Source organism: Microtus ochrogaster, linkage group LG2 (assembly GCF_000317375.1).
Source record: "Microtus ochrogaster isolate Prairie Vole_2 linkage group LG2, MicOch1.0, whole genome shotgun sequence".
NCBI lineage: Eukaryota > Metazoa > Chordata > Mammalia > Rodentia > Cricetidae > Microtus > Microtus ochrogaster.
In genome coordinates, this window is record NC_022028.1 from 41,439,151 (window position 1) to 41,455,044 (window position 15,894).

The following is a 15,894-nucleotide window of genomic DNA, read 5'->3' on the forward strand; positions in this document are numbered from 1 at the left end:
AGCCACATTATAGGAGGACATTTAATTATGTCCCGATCTTGGGGTCAAAACATACCCACTATCTAGACAGACAAATGTTGGCTTCTATTGAAAAGACAAAGGCTTTGCTTTGTAATGCAAAATTAACTTGGGAAGTTAGGCTGGTTATTAGAAAACATAGACCAGCAGATGGGAGGGAGTTCAGTTTTTTAGTGGTCTCATGTGTATAGACACTTACTAGAGATTATTAAACTCCACGTCATAGAAGAAGTATAGTACATTAAAAATTTACATACCAAGGAAGCTGGGAGACACGAGGCAAAGTTTAGAGAATAGAGCTGGGAACACCTCTTCCCTGAATGAAGAGGGTGACGAGACCACAGAGCCCCATAAGCAGCCTGGTGCCTGGAAGATTAGGATTTAATGACAGGAACCAAGGTGTGAAAATCCTGCCGGACAGGGTTTCCCCACCCTCCGTAACTGGATCTACCGAAGTGAGTCATTTTCCTTCCCTGGAGGAGGGCGAAGTGTGGAAACCTCAAAGGAGTGGGTCCTTGGGTGTTCTTGGCTCCCCTCGCCGGTGACCTGGGGGAGGGAGGTCAGCAGCAAACACACATGAAAAAGGCAGCCAGACCCATAAATGGGAGACAGGAAGAGCTGGCTGTTCCGGGTGTTTACACAGGGCAGGATGTCACGGGTGATCCACCCAAAGAGAAACCTGTCTGGGTAAACAAGCTCAAGGTCACCAGGACACCCTCTGTCCCCCGCAGAAGTCAGATTCTAACAGCTTTCCACAGCTGCAGAGGAGAGTTGGCTGTTTGTGAGTCAACAGGTTTTTTTTTTTCTTTTTCTTACAATCAATCCTTCCTGCTTCACACTGGAATTCCATCCAGTCTGTCAGCTTCTTCCCCTTGACTTCTTAGCGGTTCCTGAGATACCCCAAGTCAGTGGTTCTCAACCTTCCTAATGCTGCGACCCTTTAATACTGTTCCTCTTGTTGTGGTGACCCACACACACACCGACCATTTCGTTGTTACTTCATAACTATAATTTTGCTACTGTTATAAACGGTAATGTAAATATCTGATATGTGACCCGTGTGTGGGTCATGTCCCACAGTTTGAGAACCAAAGATCTAGTGTCTGGTCCACTGTGGTATTTTCCAGGAAGCCTAAACACCCTAGTGAGGAGAAGTAGACCCTTGTTCTCCGAACCCTTTATGATAAACAACAAGGAAGCCATAGATAAATTCCCCTTTGTCTATAAAATGAGTGAGGGATATGTCTCAATTGGTTAAAAGTGCCTAACCATGCAGGAAGCCCAGGTTTCAGACCCCACACCACACAACCTAGGTACTGTGACTGGGGCAGAATGATCAGGAGTTCAAAGTCATCCTAGGTCGCAAGTTCAAGGCCAACCTAGACTTACCTGAGACCTTGTCTCAAAAGAGAAAGAAACCTAAACTCCCCACCCTTCTGTTTCTCTCTCCTCAGGACCACGTGTTCATACTGCCAGTATTGAGAAATCTACCAGAGAGCAGCCGGAAGGAAAATATTTACCAAGAAGAGAGTGTGGGTCTGCCGCCGCCACACACCAGTGACCCGAGTTTTTCTTTAATGCAAAAGGAAAAATAAGAAAAAGAAAATAACTCATTTTTTTTTTTATTTAGCATGAGCCAATTTACAGAGCATGGAAACTCACTCCCATTCCCAGAATCGACACACGTGCACTGAGCAATGCAGTCTAAGGTACAAGAAGCCATGTTGTTCAGACTTGATCTCAAGTAATTTGGTGTCATTTTTCAAAGAAAAAAAGAAAAGAAGGAAAGAAAAGAAAACTGTACGCCGGGAGGGACAGAAGAGGAAAGGATCAACTCAAGAAGAAACTCCACAGTTACTAAATCCACAACAGCTCGCCTTATTTTTCTTGGACCCAAACTGTCAGGGTATAAACACTGTTTGTTTCTTTTTTTAAAGAAAAAAAAATTAAAAAAAAAATCAATAGTTTTGCTGTAAATAATATCACTGTAAATTCTAACAACAACGACAACAACAAAAATAGAATAAATGGTGATAGGCACCTGCCTCCTAGAACACAGACAAGATATCCCAGCTGCATCTAACCGTGGGAGTTCCAAGTGACTTCACCCTGGACACGGACGAGCTTCTGGGCTGTGCGGGGACTCTTCACTGATTCTTGTATATTAGCAATGATAATGTTTGTACACGCAAAACTGCTAGCTTGATTTTAAAAAGAAAATGCAAATCTTTAACAAAAAAAAAAACTTGCTGCAAATTTAAATAATTCCCCAAATGAGGAATTCTGTAGGTCTGTGAAAAAAAATTTTTTTTCTTCAGAATACTAATATTTTGATGCATGCATATCACCTTATTTTGATTAAACCTTTTCCAATTTTGCAAACACTACAGTCTCCTGCAACACAGGAGATTTTATCCGTAAACACAAAGCCCTTCATCTAATATTTGTTGCTATTGCCAACTTTTTTAATGAAATGACCAAAAATGGAAAAAAAAAATCCCACAAAACTATACAGTAGTTGCTTGGGGGTGGGATGGGGGAGGGCTGTTAGTGCTTACAGGGGGAAATTGCTTGCCACTGTACAGGTGGATGGTGCTCACAAGAGGCCCCGGTCATGGGTATTTAAAAATGGACTGACCAGAAACCCGTATCTAGGAGAATGGCAGCACACTGTAAAAAAAAAAAAGAAAAGGAAAAAAAAAAATCACTGTTCTTGTGTACTGGCTCTGAGATGTAGACCCCCTCCAGTAAGCCGATCACTTGTAACCACCGTAGCAGTGCTGTAGGTTAGTAAGGCTGCGTCTTATAGAGCATCTTCCTCTGGGTTTCAGTGAGGTTCCTTCATCCACTATCTTCACTTGAAATCGGCCCCCATGGACACCTAGCTCTAAATGACATGTATGGGAGAAGCAGACGCTGGATAACCTAGTCAATTATTTAAGCATAAAAATAAATTGTGTTCAACTCTTCACCTACCCGGGCTCTACAGTGTCCTTGTGTCCTCTGGCAAAGCGCAATTGTCTAACCCCTGAGTCCCAGGGGGTCCCGTCTGTGCCTCTGGTCACTAAAGCCATAGTCTGGAACACGCCACCCTCTCCCGAAAACACTGACCTTTGCATAAACCCCACGCAGCGTAAACTCATGTGCATTTTGTGGGGGAATCGAGAATTTAAAATGAGGTCATCTCTGTTGTATCTATCTAGGCTTCCCCTCCCCATAAAAGAAGTTGGGGTCTATACAGCCACCATGTCAAGAAGCGTTGTTCCCAGGAAGCTTCCACCTGCAGTGGCTTTTAGCCCATAAAGCATTTAATTTAGGTTTCGGGGTTTTTTTTTTGTTTTTGTTTTTGTTTTTTTTGTCATTGGTTTTTGGCGTTTTTTGGTGGTTTGGGTTTTTGTTGTTGTATTTAAGATAAGATCTCAAATGTTTGTTTAGTTTAAGTGGCATTTGTTGTCAGAGCTCACAATTTGAGAAATTTTACTAGTAACTCAGGATTTTTACCTTTTTTTTTTTTTTGGTATGGGACATTGACCCTTGACCCTAAGGCTTCATGCATGCTAACCAAGTGAACTACTACCAGGCGGTACCCTCTGCCTTCTTTTGAGACAGGGTCTTCTTAACTTGTCCAAGCTGGCCTTGACCTTGCGAGCCTTCTGCCTTGTCAACTTACATGCCTGTGCCACTAGACTGGACATGACATCTCTTGAGAAGCCACATTTGGCAGAAGCGGACCTCTATTCCAAAAGACGCTGAAGCCATGACCCGTGTGCTCTCCAGCCAGATACGTGGTCCCCAATGTACCAGCCTCATTTCTTATTTTAGCCTGATAGGAACTTGGAATTTGGGGTTCACTAACTTCATGATTCTGAGTTCCGAGAGAAAGATGTCACGCCGTTCTGACTTTGACCCCAACCCACAGCCTGGCATGATACGGTAGGGGTGGTATCTGTCACCATCCCTAAATTGCAAGTATGTACTCTATCACTTCATTCTAAATACATTCCGTTCATGGACTCAGTCCGTACAGCCATTGTGTGAGTTAGGTACTATCTTTGATCATAACAGGCCCCATGTAGAATTAAAGCAGTGCTTAATGCCATTCAAGGCTATCAGTGCCTATCCGTTGAAGGTTGCTGCCAAGCGGGGTGATAGTCTCCGGAACAGATGCGATACCAGGCCAAAGACAGATATGGCGAGAGTCTATTTGCTCTAGAGAAAAGCTACTCTTACACAAGGAAGCAGAGGGTGCATTTGCATATCATTCGCAAGGCCTTCATCCATCAGAATCATCTTTATGGACAAAGCTTCCACTCCTGAAAGGTTTTTAAAAATGTCCTCAAGTCTCCAGAAAAACCATCATCAGAATGTGAGATTCCGAACACACCATTTAAGAGTTATGAATTCTCGCTCCTCCGGCCTTGCTAGAGATTATTTGCAGCTAGAAACCTCTTACTAGGGAAGAAGGGGCCAGGGTACATGTTTGGATATCTGACTGCAGAAACGGGTGAGGGCTTCAGATGATGCCAAAGCCATGACTCAACTCAGAAGTCTCTGAACTATGATCGATTTCACTTGCATCTCTAACTTATTATATACATGCACTGAATAGGATGTATGTTTGTATTTCTAGTATATAGTCTGACCTGGCAGCTCATTCAAATGTATTTAAGTTTTTCTCTGACGTTTCTGTAAAAAAGAAAGGGGGGGAAATGAACTGTGACTGATAAAATCCTGAGATTTGCCAGTTTTATATATTTCTACCAAGTTCCTGAGCTTGTTAACCTGAAAGGTACTTACTGAATGCACTACTGAGTGATGGGTTGCTTCTAGAAGGGACTCTCTTCACTGGCCTCTCAAGCAGCAGCTGTCTTCCTCACACTGGCACCCCAACATCCCACCATGTTCTTCTTAGCATTCCCCTTGGGGATGGTACAATGGAAGTTTCTCTCCACGGTAAATAAACAGCAAAGGAAAAAGTGGTTTGTTTGCCTTTATCCAAAAACACCAGCTCACGTTTGATGGTGGCGAAGCCCAGACAGAAGGCACAGGAGTACCCACTGCTGACTGCCTCGTCCAGGTGGTTCTTTGTATTTGTTTTGTTGGCCTGCCCCTGGCATATTAAAAGGTGTATCATTTCCTAACCCTGTGGCATTCCCTCTCTGACATGAACAATGATTAAATCATTGAGAAGTCAACATTTCCAGGGGTGGTATTCTAAGGCATACTTTTTAAAAAGTCCTTTCAATAAGAGACAAAGGGCTTGGTGTCTTTGCTTTCATTTGGTTTCCTGTTTCCTAAAGCAAAAATTACAGAGTGGATCTTGACAAGCACCCTTGGTAATGGGCCAAACAGCTTTTCATTCATTCAAAGGCAGGGTCTCGTGTAGCCCCAGTTGGCCTCGAACTTTCTGTGTAGCCAAAAGTGGTTTTGAACTTCTGAGCCACAACCTCCTGAATGTTGAAATTACAGGTATATATACCACTGCCCCCAGTTTATATGGGTAGAACTCAAGGCTTCATACATGTTAAGCAAGCACTCCACCAAGCTATATCCCCGGCATGCTTTTACTTGTTTAATAGACTCAAAGGCTATGGATTCAAGGGAGAAATGTGACATGAGCATTCCTTCCAGCCGTGTGTTACGAGATGCACATCAGATCTTCTGTCCCCTGTGCCTCCCAGGTCAGCACCACAAACCACTCTGTAGGACATCCAGAGAGACCTCACCTGTTCTAGCAGAGTTCCACAGCAGAGCTGGGGTGGACATGTTCATAGGATCTTGAGGGTAATGAGATTCAGGGACCATGAGGTATACACTAGGAGCAGGAATAGCTGGAACCATTTCTCTGGGCCCAGCAGGGAATTTCAGGGAGAAGAAGAAGAAAAAACACCTTCCTGCTTCATTGGCCCCCCAATACCTTCAAATGGGCACTTTGCTGTTCTATTACTCAAATTGCACCAACACTGAGAACTGGTTGCCACGCTGACACCTTGGCCTTTCGCAAGACTTCTGTGTGATGTTCACCACAAGGTCCTCAGATGAAACCATGTGGTCCTTCAGGTCCTGGACCCACCCATCTACACTTTCACTAAAGTGAGAGTCCCTTCAGCAGCTGTGGTTCCAATCCTGACCTTCATCGCTCATCACTGAGAAAACAAGCTGGGAAGTGGAGCCTGCATCCTGAACCCTGCAACCATCTGGCTGCCTCATGATGTGCCTAAGTGTTTTGCTGGGTTGCTAAGCAACCAAGGGTCCAGAAATTACACCCAGGACTTCTTTGGACCACTTCCAGCACACAGAGGTATTTGGACTACATGAAGTTTGAACTGAAGAGCAACATTTGGAAGGGGGTGGGGGAAGGAAGTAAGTGCTTTTAAGTAAAAGTTCAGTGTGAATTCTCTTTAACGTCTGAAGATGTGACCGTGCCATTTCTGGAATTCTCTCCAGCAGCAATCGCCAGCCACACAGAATGAGCACATGCTTGGTTTATCCATCATAACACCTCCACCTCCTTTATCCCTGTCTCCTCTAAAACGCAACTGATTCTGTGCTTTTCAATTCCCAATCTTCATTTATTGTAGATGAACAGAGAGTGGTAAATTGATGCTGTCCTGCCTAGAATCCTTAAATCCCTCCTTTTGGGCAAGCTTCACTTCTTCAATATTATCCTCTAAAGGCATAAGTCACAAAACAATCCCACACCAGTTTAGAATTATGATTAATAAAAGGGTTATTTATTGAAGGGGAAAACTTACAGATCACTGTCCTAGACAACAGCCCTCTGTGCAACCAGGAACAGAGTCTAGCGGCTGGAAACAGGAGCCAGAAGCAAGAGAGTGAGCACACAGCTATCGCTGCTTTTTAAAGCAAAAGAGACCCCGCCCAAGTGGGCTAGTATCCTAAAGACTATTGGCTGAAGGAGCAGAATGTGCTAATCCTCTGATGGAATAAAGAAAGGCCCACCATTTGCTTTCCCAAGCTCATCTATCCCCACATTCGGGGTCCGTCATTGTTCATTCGCCCACCTGAGCATGAGAAGCATCGGGTCCCTTCCCTCAACCTTCAAGGTGGAGAGGACAGAGACACCATGATGGATAAACCCTGGAAAACACAGAACCGCAGCTTCAGCAGCTCAGTCCGCCTGGTGCATGCTGGGAAAAGAGGACCCTGTGGTGAGGTGGAGCAGTGGCGCTATAACCTTTGAACTTAGCTGCTGCATTTTGGAACCACACTCACTAACCAAAACGAAGTGGAATTGGAAAGACCTAGAAAGGGCACTTTTACCAAAACTTTACAACATTTCTTAAAGTTATTTAACTTGCCCCCAGAATACAAGCCTTTTTTCCCAGGACACTCCATCTACGTGCAAAAACACTGAAACTCAGCACAATGTCTTTCTCCCATCAAGACCCACAGAATCTTAACCTCGCTCCAAAACCTCTGCTGCCAATGCTTACCCAGAATGGAATCTTGGGTATACCAAATGAACACTCCCACAAACTACACCTTTGACAGTTTTTCTATTAGCTTCTTTATTTTTTTCATGAGTTAAGAGGTGACTGTAAGAATGACTCAGTGATTCAGAGCACTGGCTGTTCTTCTAGAGGATCTGGGTTCAATTCCCAGCATCTACAATGGGGCAGCTCACAACCATCTTTAACTTCTATTCTGTGCTGGGGGAAATCCATCGCCCTCATCTGGCCTCCAGTGGTACTGCATGCACATGGTGCACAGACACATATGAATGCAGAACAACTATTCATATGTGATTAACTACAAATAAAGGGAGAAAAAAAAAGCTTTCAAAAGAACAAGGAGGACCATATCACCCACAGAACAGGGAACATTCAGGCTCACTGAGTGTGTGCAGTCAGTGTTCGGCTTCACGCACCTAGATTAACTTGGTTTCCCTGGTAGGTTTATCTCAGGGCTACGGTTCACGCCTGACAATTTAAACTTATGCAGAGATCCCTGTAGGTTGCCAGAGCTTAGATCAGTGAAGGGAAAAGCTACAGACATCACGGTTCGGTTTGGTCATCTCTGCTCCGGGGATGCCTTTTCCAGACATAGCCTGAAGGAAGAAATACAAAGGAAAAGGCTAGGAGGGTGCTGGGAGATTACTCGGTGGGTGAAATGCTTGCTGCACATAGGTGAGGAGATGAATTTGGAACTCCAAAATTCATGCGTTGAACAGTCAGGCATAATTGCACACCTGTGACCCTAGTACTAAGAGCTGGGGCTGGGCTAGAGTGGGCAGGTCAAGACCCTACTAGACAGCAAGCCTAGCAAAAACAATGAACTTCTGGTTCAGGGAGGGACCATGTCGCAAGGGAATAAGACACAGAATGACTGACAGAGAGTGACACCTGACATCTTCTCGGGCCACCGTTCTGGGTGCACACCACACTCTTCAGGAACGTGTCCACATTATTCAAAAAGAGTTCGTGAAACCTCATCCCATTCTAGGGTATAGGGGTCTCGAAAATTAAAAAAAAAAACAGACCACAAACCTGGTGGGTGTCACGGTGACACGTTTTAGCTGTAATAAAATTGTGTCTCCTAGCTCCAGAGGGGACAGACGTCACATTCTCAGCCATCTGCGGAAACCAGGCCATGGGAAGTAGAGCGTAGAAGCAGTCAGTGCCTCATACAGGGTGGTCTTTAAGGACGGGTCCATTTCCCAGCTCCACTGCATCCACCCTGACTCTGAACCAGCTTTGAACGATGAAACAGGAGCACGTGCTTTCAGATCTGAGTCTATATCTATATGTGCTCCCTTTTCATGAGACTTCAGAAAGACTAACACACACACCCCTGCCTTGTCTAGGGGCAGAGGTAAAGAGAGTGTGGGACCCAGCCACAGTCAACCACAAAGGATATGCAGTGCAATGTTTAAAATGTTAGCAACTATTTCAGATTCTTTTGCCCAATAAAGCATGCCTTTCATTCGGGTGTTCAAGCCCCGCTACTTCTTTAATTTGTACAACGTACGTAATTGTGGGCTGAGCTATTGTAAATGTTTGTGTGTATAGATGTTCATGTGTGTACAGGTATGTGGGGAAGCCAGAGGACAACCTCGGGTTTTGTTTCTCGGGAATGCCGTCCCCCCGACTTTTGAGGCAGGGTTTCTCACTGTCCTGGATCTCCCAGGATGGCCAGGGAGCCCCAAGTATTCTCCTGTCTTCGACTTTCCAGGACTGGGGTTTCTAGAGAGCACTACCACTATGCCTGGCCTTTTTAACGAGGACTCTGGGTATTGAACTGGGGCCCTTAGCGCTTTACTGAGCCATCACTTCAGCCCCTATACAATTTTGTTTTGATGTGCAATTAATCACATACTACAAGGCTGGTGTCCTCTGTATACCAATTACTTTCTGAATCAGTTAGAGGGACTTCCAGCCACCCCAGGCCACTGTAACATGATGCATCATCAAAGGGATGCCTGTCACCTCACCCCCAAGCAGTGTTGTGCTCTCTGAGTCAGTCAGTGAGGGTGTCCCTGCCACTACCCCTGTGCACTGTGTTGTCACCTGTAGGAGGAGCCTTCTTGAAGGATCACTTCAGTTTGACAGTTTATTGTATCACCGTGTCATCTCATTCCTTTCTCCTACGACACTAGTGATTAGGTAAACAGGCCACTGACTGGTTTCCGTGTGGGATGCCACCATTGCCCGTCTGTTTTAAAATGGGAAGCAGGGTGAGAATGCCAATCCACCGTCTTTCTAAGTATATTGCTGGGCTTGCCTGGCCCTTTGATTCTCAATCGCAAGGCTTCCCTAGAAGAAATAAGTGTGCTTATGATCTGGTCCAGCCTTTATTCTATTACAGAGGTGTCTGTATGCAATGTGGCCCTAGCTCAGTAGCCTCCCTTAGGTTCCGAAAAGACATGTTGATTCAAGTAATCCCATCCCATTTGAGTTCACTGTCCCACTCATAAGGGGAGCTTTTCCCTCGGTTTCTAGATGTCAGTTCCTCGGGGCTGCCCTCTCTAGAGTACCCTGACCCCCGGAACATCACCATCTGTATCCCCCATAACATCTGTCACCAAGATCATCTTATTTGTCCCCGCTTTATCATCCTGCTTTTGCAGTAATGTCCCCACGGCAGTTAGGGCAAGGCCTGGCACTGATGGGGACTAGAGGCTTCTTGACGGCTTGTGCCCATCAATCAAGGAACAAGCAGGGGTGGCTCAGGACACACTTCTTTCCAACAGTGTCAAAGCAGTGTCAAAGTCAAGGAAAACCAGCTCCATCTTTAGTGACTCACTGGGAAATATCAAAACAACCTCAGTTTGCCTTTGAAAGTTGGCTACCGATCATTGCCAAGAAAGACCATTTAAGAACACCTTCTCCGCAGCATCAATAGAATGTTCTCACCAGCTGGCAGGCACCATCACGGTGTTTTTCCATCGTGTGCCAAGGACATGATGAGACGTCATTAATATTGTCTGATGCGCATCCCGGCAACAGCTATTCAGATGGTTCCCTTTGAGTCACCTGAGAGCAGCGTAGCAGAGCTCTTGAATACTGTCTTGCTGACGGAGTGTAAACCTTCCCAGTGAAGCAATGACTAATGACAGAATAACCAGACAACCTGAGTGGCAGATCATGTAATGACTGCAGCCCCTCATTGCCCAGACTGGAGCTTCAATCTAAGTCTTCGGGCTCTACAAAGGTCAAAAATTACATACTGGGGCAGGAGAGAGGACTCGGTGGTTAAGTAGCACCCACATCCAGCAGCTTACAACACCTAGGACCCTGGCTCCAGAGGATCAGATATCCTCTTCCGGCCTCTACAGGTACCCACAGATGCAAGTGCATATGTATGCGTGAGCGTGCGCGCTCACACATACATACATACACACACACACACACACTTAAAAAATAAATCTAAAAAAAAAAATCACATACTGTAGGTCCTGGTACCATTAAAGAGTGATCAAGACTGTAGACACTTGAGGTCAAATGGCTCAGCCCAAACCACAGGGTTCTGTTAATGCTAATTAAATATTACGATGAAGAAATTCTGGCCCAGAATTGTTAGTTCTTAGGCTATTTCAAAGGTGCTAGAAAGCTCTATGAGGTGGGGGAATGGAATCTCGATAAAGTACTGGCAGACAGCAAGTTCAACCCAAGGCCCTTAGTTTATATTGTATCAAAGCACTCTTACATATCCATCTATATCCTGTTTACCGGTCCAAATAAGAAACAAGATCTAGGTAGGGTCTGTGAAGTCCAAAAGCCTTAATCTAGTTGGGAAACCAAGATAGGTTTTAAAATATAACATAGGAAAAACATGGAGGGAACTGCGAATTAAACACGTACATAAAGATAAAGCAGGAACAGGCCTGTACATAGCCAGGACTCCATGTGTCGGCTGCTGCTGTCACCGATACAACTTTGCTGTCCTGGTGGTTGCTGAGACAGAGTCTTGCTATGCAGCCCAGGGTGGCCTGGAACTCACGTCATAGTCCAGAATAACCTCTCACGTGTTATGTAGCCCAGATGGGCTTCAAACAAGCCTCAACCTCCGGAACACACAACAATCGCTGTGGTTCTTACTATTATTATTATTATAATGATGATCGTCACATCACTGTAGGTGCAATTAACTGACGAAGCCCTGCAGAGCCTTGCACACTACAGCCACTCTGTCCGAACAGCAGAAGAAACGGATGAGCCTGCAGTGGAAAAACAGCACACGAGCTGAGGCCTGAGGGATGTGTAGACAGACTTCAAGCTGTAGAGGAAGGAGGCCCTGGCGGATGCAAGAAACATGCTTTAGGAAGAAGGGGCACCTCTAGAGGCAAGAGCACAGTCTGGGGTAGAACGAAAAGAGAATAGGAGGTAAGCACTGAGAATAAAGTCTCACCCTTAAGAGCCTCAAATGCCGTCAGGAAACTTAGACCCTCTTCTGGCAGCCAGCCTTGTCAATCATACGTCATGTGTGTTCGCCTTCTTAGGCGTCTTTGCTAACTCACAGTGGGTGCTCACTGAACACAATGCTACTGAATACCTCAGACAGAATCAGTGTGGGACTCTAAAGCTTAGAAACCTGAGACCACCCCCACCCTCAACCCCACCCCTAAAAGCAATCCTGAGTGACCTTAGACTCTCCCGGCATCTGAAAACACAGTCTTTTAAATAATGTATTTATTTTATGTGTATGAGTGTTTTTTCTGCATATGTGGTACTGCCCGGAAAGGTCAGAAGAGGGCGCCAGATCCCCTGGCACTGCAGCCACAGGTGCTTGTGAGTGGTCATGTGGGTGCTGGAAACCCAATCCAGGTCCTCTGTGGGTCCAGCAAGTGCTCGTAACTACTGAGCCATCTCTCCAGCCCCCAAGACTCTCTTTCTGACCAGGAACTGATCAGCAGCTGATATCAGCAAAGTGACTTCTCAAACCCCTCCTGAGCAGAAACCAAGAGAGCATCTTCTAAAGCCAGGCACAAATATAGAAAAATCATTTAACATGTCACTTAAAAACAAATCAGGAGCAACTCCGGACTGAGGAATAACCATCTATAGAATCATAGCTGTTGACCAAGACAGGACACAACAGCAAAGAAAAACCCACAGGAGTTAGATGTAGTGAAGCGACCAGTTTGAGGTGCAGCTCCCAGCACACCACTTCCCTCTGCCTCCCAGTTGGTTTCTGGATGTATCAGGATGAGGTTGTTCAAAAGGATCCCTTCCCCCATAAGCCTGCCAAAGACTATAAGCTCCCAGAGTTCTCACAAGCAGTTGTTGCTGCTCATTGTTTGAGCATGAAACCATTCGTTCATCCTGTCACTTGGTCATCCCCCGAGTCCTGTGAAGCTCTCCTCCCTCCCTAGCTGTCCCTGTTTCACTGTCCCCGCTGGTCCTCTTGTTCATCCTTTGCTGGGGTAGAACAAAACTCCTTGAGTAACCTCATCTGTCCCCCAAACACCCCTAACACTCTGCACTGCAGAACTCCCTCTCCTAGTTCTCCATCCTGATCTAGAACTCACAGTGGCAACATACCAAGCCTCTTCCCTCAGGCTCCCCACAGGGGCCTTGAAGTCCTGCATCCTAAAAAAAAAAACAAAAACAAAAAAACAAAAACAGAGGTCCAGACTCTTACAATGAGCGCCCCTTCGGATGTCCACCCACGAATGGCATCATTGTCATGTCGTAGCCCCAGGGAGATGTAAGAGGATCGCCCTTCCGCAACCCTTCCTCCTGATTCATTTCACAGACAGGCCCTCTTCACCACCACCCCCCCATGTGCTGCTGTCCCCATTCACCCCGTCACCAGTCTGGGTCCCCTTTCCTCTTCTGAAGCAGTACAACAACTTGCGAGCCAGTTTTCCTACCTCTCACCTGTAAAGCCCCTGAAAGCCCTCTGGCTATGTTCTTTCCCCCACAGAAGCCCTTGCACTTAGGCTAAGAACTAATCCTGTCTGAATGTCACCCAGGAACTGTGAGACCATAGAAAAGCGGCACATCTTTGAACCTCGGTTTAGTCTTCAGAACAGGATCGACATCGTCGACCACATCGGACTGAAATTGAATTAGGTGCAGACAGAAGGCTTGGCAAAGCTCCTGACATGAAGTCAACGGTCGGTAGAGGGCAAGCTGTGTTTTTACAAGCCTCAGGAACCTCTGTCTTAATTCCTATTAGTCCTTTAAAATACTTCTTGATAAGGCTTTTTGCAGAAAATGTGAGCGTCACGTGACCTCAGGAGTGGCGATGAACTCCGTTTCAGCAAACCTCTGTTAGCAGCAGTTCCTCAGCAATGCTAGATGCTCTATCTACAACTTCAGGTGTCCTTCTTTCCTGCCTGTCCTTTTGCCTGTCCACTCTCCCATCAGTGGCACACTCAAGGGCAAGAGTGAACTCTTTCCTGTTGGCTGTCCCAGGATTCTGTTTAAAGAGAGACGACCCATACAGTCCAGCCATGACTCACTCTCAGTGATGTCTGGTGACTTTCTTGCTCTGATGTACAGCCAATTCTTTGAACATAAATCTTTAGTCATCAAATCCATTGCCTTTAATTGGTTCAATTTAATCCATTGGTTTCCTTTCGGGTTATGAAGACAGAATTCTAGAAGCAAATATACTATATCTCCTTTATTTGATGCTTGAGGAATGTTCAGAGGAATGCAGAACCAGAAGTAGCACAGGGTCAGGGGTCCCAGGGTTAGCAAGTGGACAGTTGGGCAGATCCAGGCTACGGAACTGAGCCATTCATGCCTAACTGGACGTTACCACCATCCCGTGTTTTCTCTGAGTCTCTGAAATGTGTATCTCCCCACACATCCAAAGGCTTCAGAAATCAAGGACTGATTTACTCCTTTACTAACTCTAAAAGGCCCTCCTATTTTGTATTTATTTTCCCCACCACTTCCAATGCGGCTTATAGTACAGAATAGGTTACTGAGATAAACCTCTAATGTTTCAGGGGACTAGAAACAATTCTGAAATTGCCAATCTGAGGACCATGTTGAGAAAAAGTTAAGAAACTGCATATAAAGACAATGGCCAGAACGTCAGTTGGGGCTAAAATACCAGCACGTGAAGGCCTTCGCTACCTTATCAACAGCTGTGTTGATGACTAAAGCCAAATAAATGTTTTTGTGCAAGAGAAAAAAGCTGAAGCCATCGCATCAACTGTGCTCGTTTTTTGTTGGTGGTATTGTTATTTGTTTGTTGCTTTTTTTGGTTTTTTTGTCAACTTGACACAGGCTAGGGTTATTTGGGAAGAGGGAAATGCAACTGAAAATGCCCTCCATTGGCAAGCCTGTAGGGTGTTTTCTTCATTAATAAATTGATATGGGAAGACCCAGCCCACTGTGGGCAGTGTCACCCCTAGGCAGGTAGTCCTGGGTTGAGTTAAAAAAAGCAGGCTGAGCAAGTCAGTAAGCCGAGTTCCTCCATGTCTGCCTCCAGGTTGCTGCCTGAGTTCCTGCCCTGACTTCCTTCATGACTGTGGGAGTTAAATAAACCCAATCCTCAGCAGCAGAAACATAAGACATCAACTTCTAAAAATGTTTTAATTGTGTGGGGGCTGGGAGAGGGGGGCATGCGGGTACAAAGAGTCCAGAAGAGGTTGTCCGATCCTCTGGAGCTGAAGTTGTAAGCATTGGGAGCAGCCGTGTGGGTGCTGGGAGTTGGACCCTAGTCCTCTGTGAGACAGGAAGCACTGTGAATGCTGAGCCACCATCTCCACCAGCCCCCATCAGGCTCACTTTAAATGCAGAAAGAACTGGTGGTCTCAAAGCAAGATTACTGAAATTCTCAAGTGAAGTATTTCTTTGAGGAGTCAGAATTGCCTAAAACAAAATAACCCCAAATAAATGATAGCTAAAACAATAGCTAGCACCATGCAGCGATTCCCTGTGTCCACAGACAGTACGAAGCACTCAGTATTCCTTTAAAATGTAATTTTAGAATTGGAAAGATGGGTCAGAGGTTAAGAGTGCTTGCTACTATTTCAGAGGACCTGAGTTCGGTTCCCAGCACTTATATTTGCTCACAATCACCTGTTAACTCACTCCTGCTCCTGGAGATCTGAGGCCCTCTTCTGGCCCCTTCAAAGCACACACACAAACAAACACACACAAATAAATTACTCTTTAAAAAAATAAATCTAATTTCTAAGACTGATACTATGCCTACAAGATTGAAATTTCCAGGTAAGGGAAGACTCCTGGTGGACCATGCATTTACACCATGTGAAGTGGAGATACCCATTCCTGCCAGGCAGGCTGGGCTGAGTCAGTACTTTTCCACACACACAAGATGTGTATGGGAAGGGTCGGGAACAGGTGGATCTGTCCTCTCTCCTCCTCTCCCTTCATGTTAGAGTCTGCTGGTCTCTATGAATAGAGGAAGCATTTTAATATCATGTCA

At 45.5% G+C, this 15,894-nt stretch overlaps 1 protein-coding gene across 1 annotated transcript in view; it reads left to right on the forward strand.

Moving 5' to 3' along the window:
• Positions 1-4,991, forward strand: part of Ank3 (ankyrin 3) — a 299,577-nt gene extending 294,586 nt beyond the window's left edge. Inside the window, exon 43 of the mRNA XM_026785393.1 lies at positions 1,473-4,991. The gene's annotated coding sequence lies outside the window, so the exon portion shown is untranslated. The remainder of the gene's footprint in view (positions 1-1,472) is intronic.
• The last annotated feature ends 10,903 nt before the right edge of the window (positions 4,992-15,894 follow it).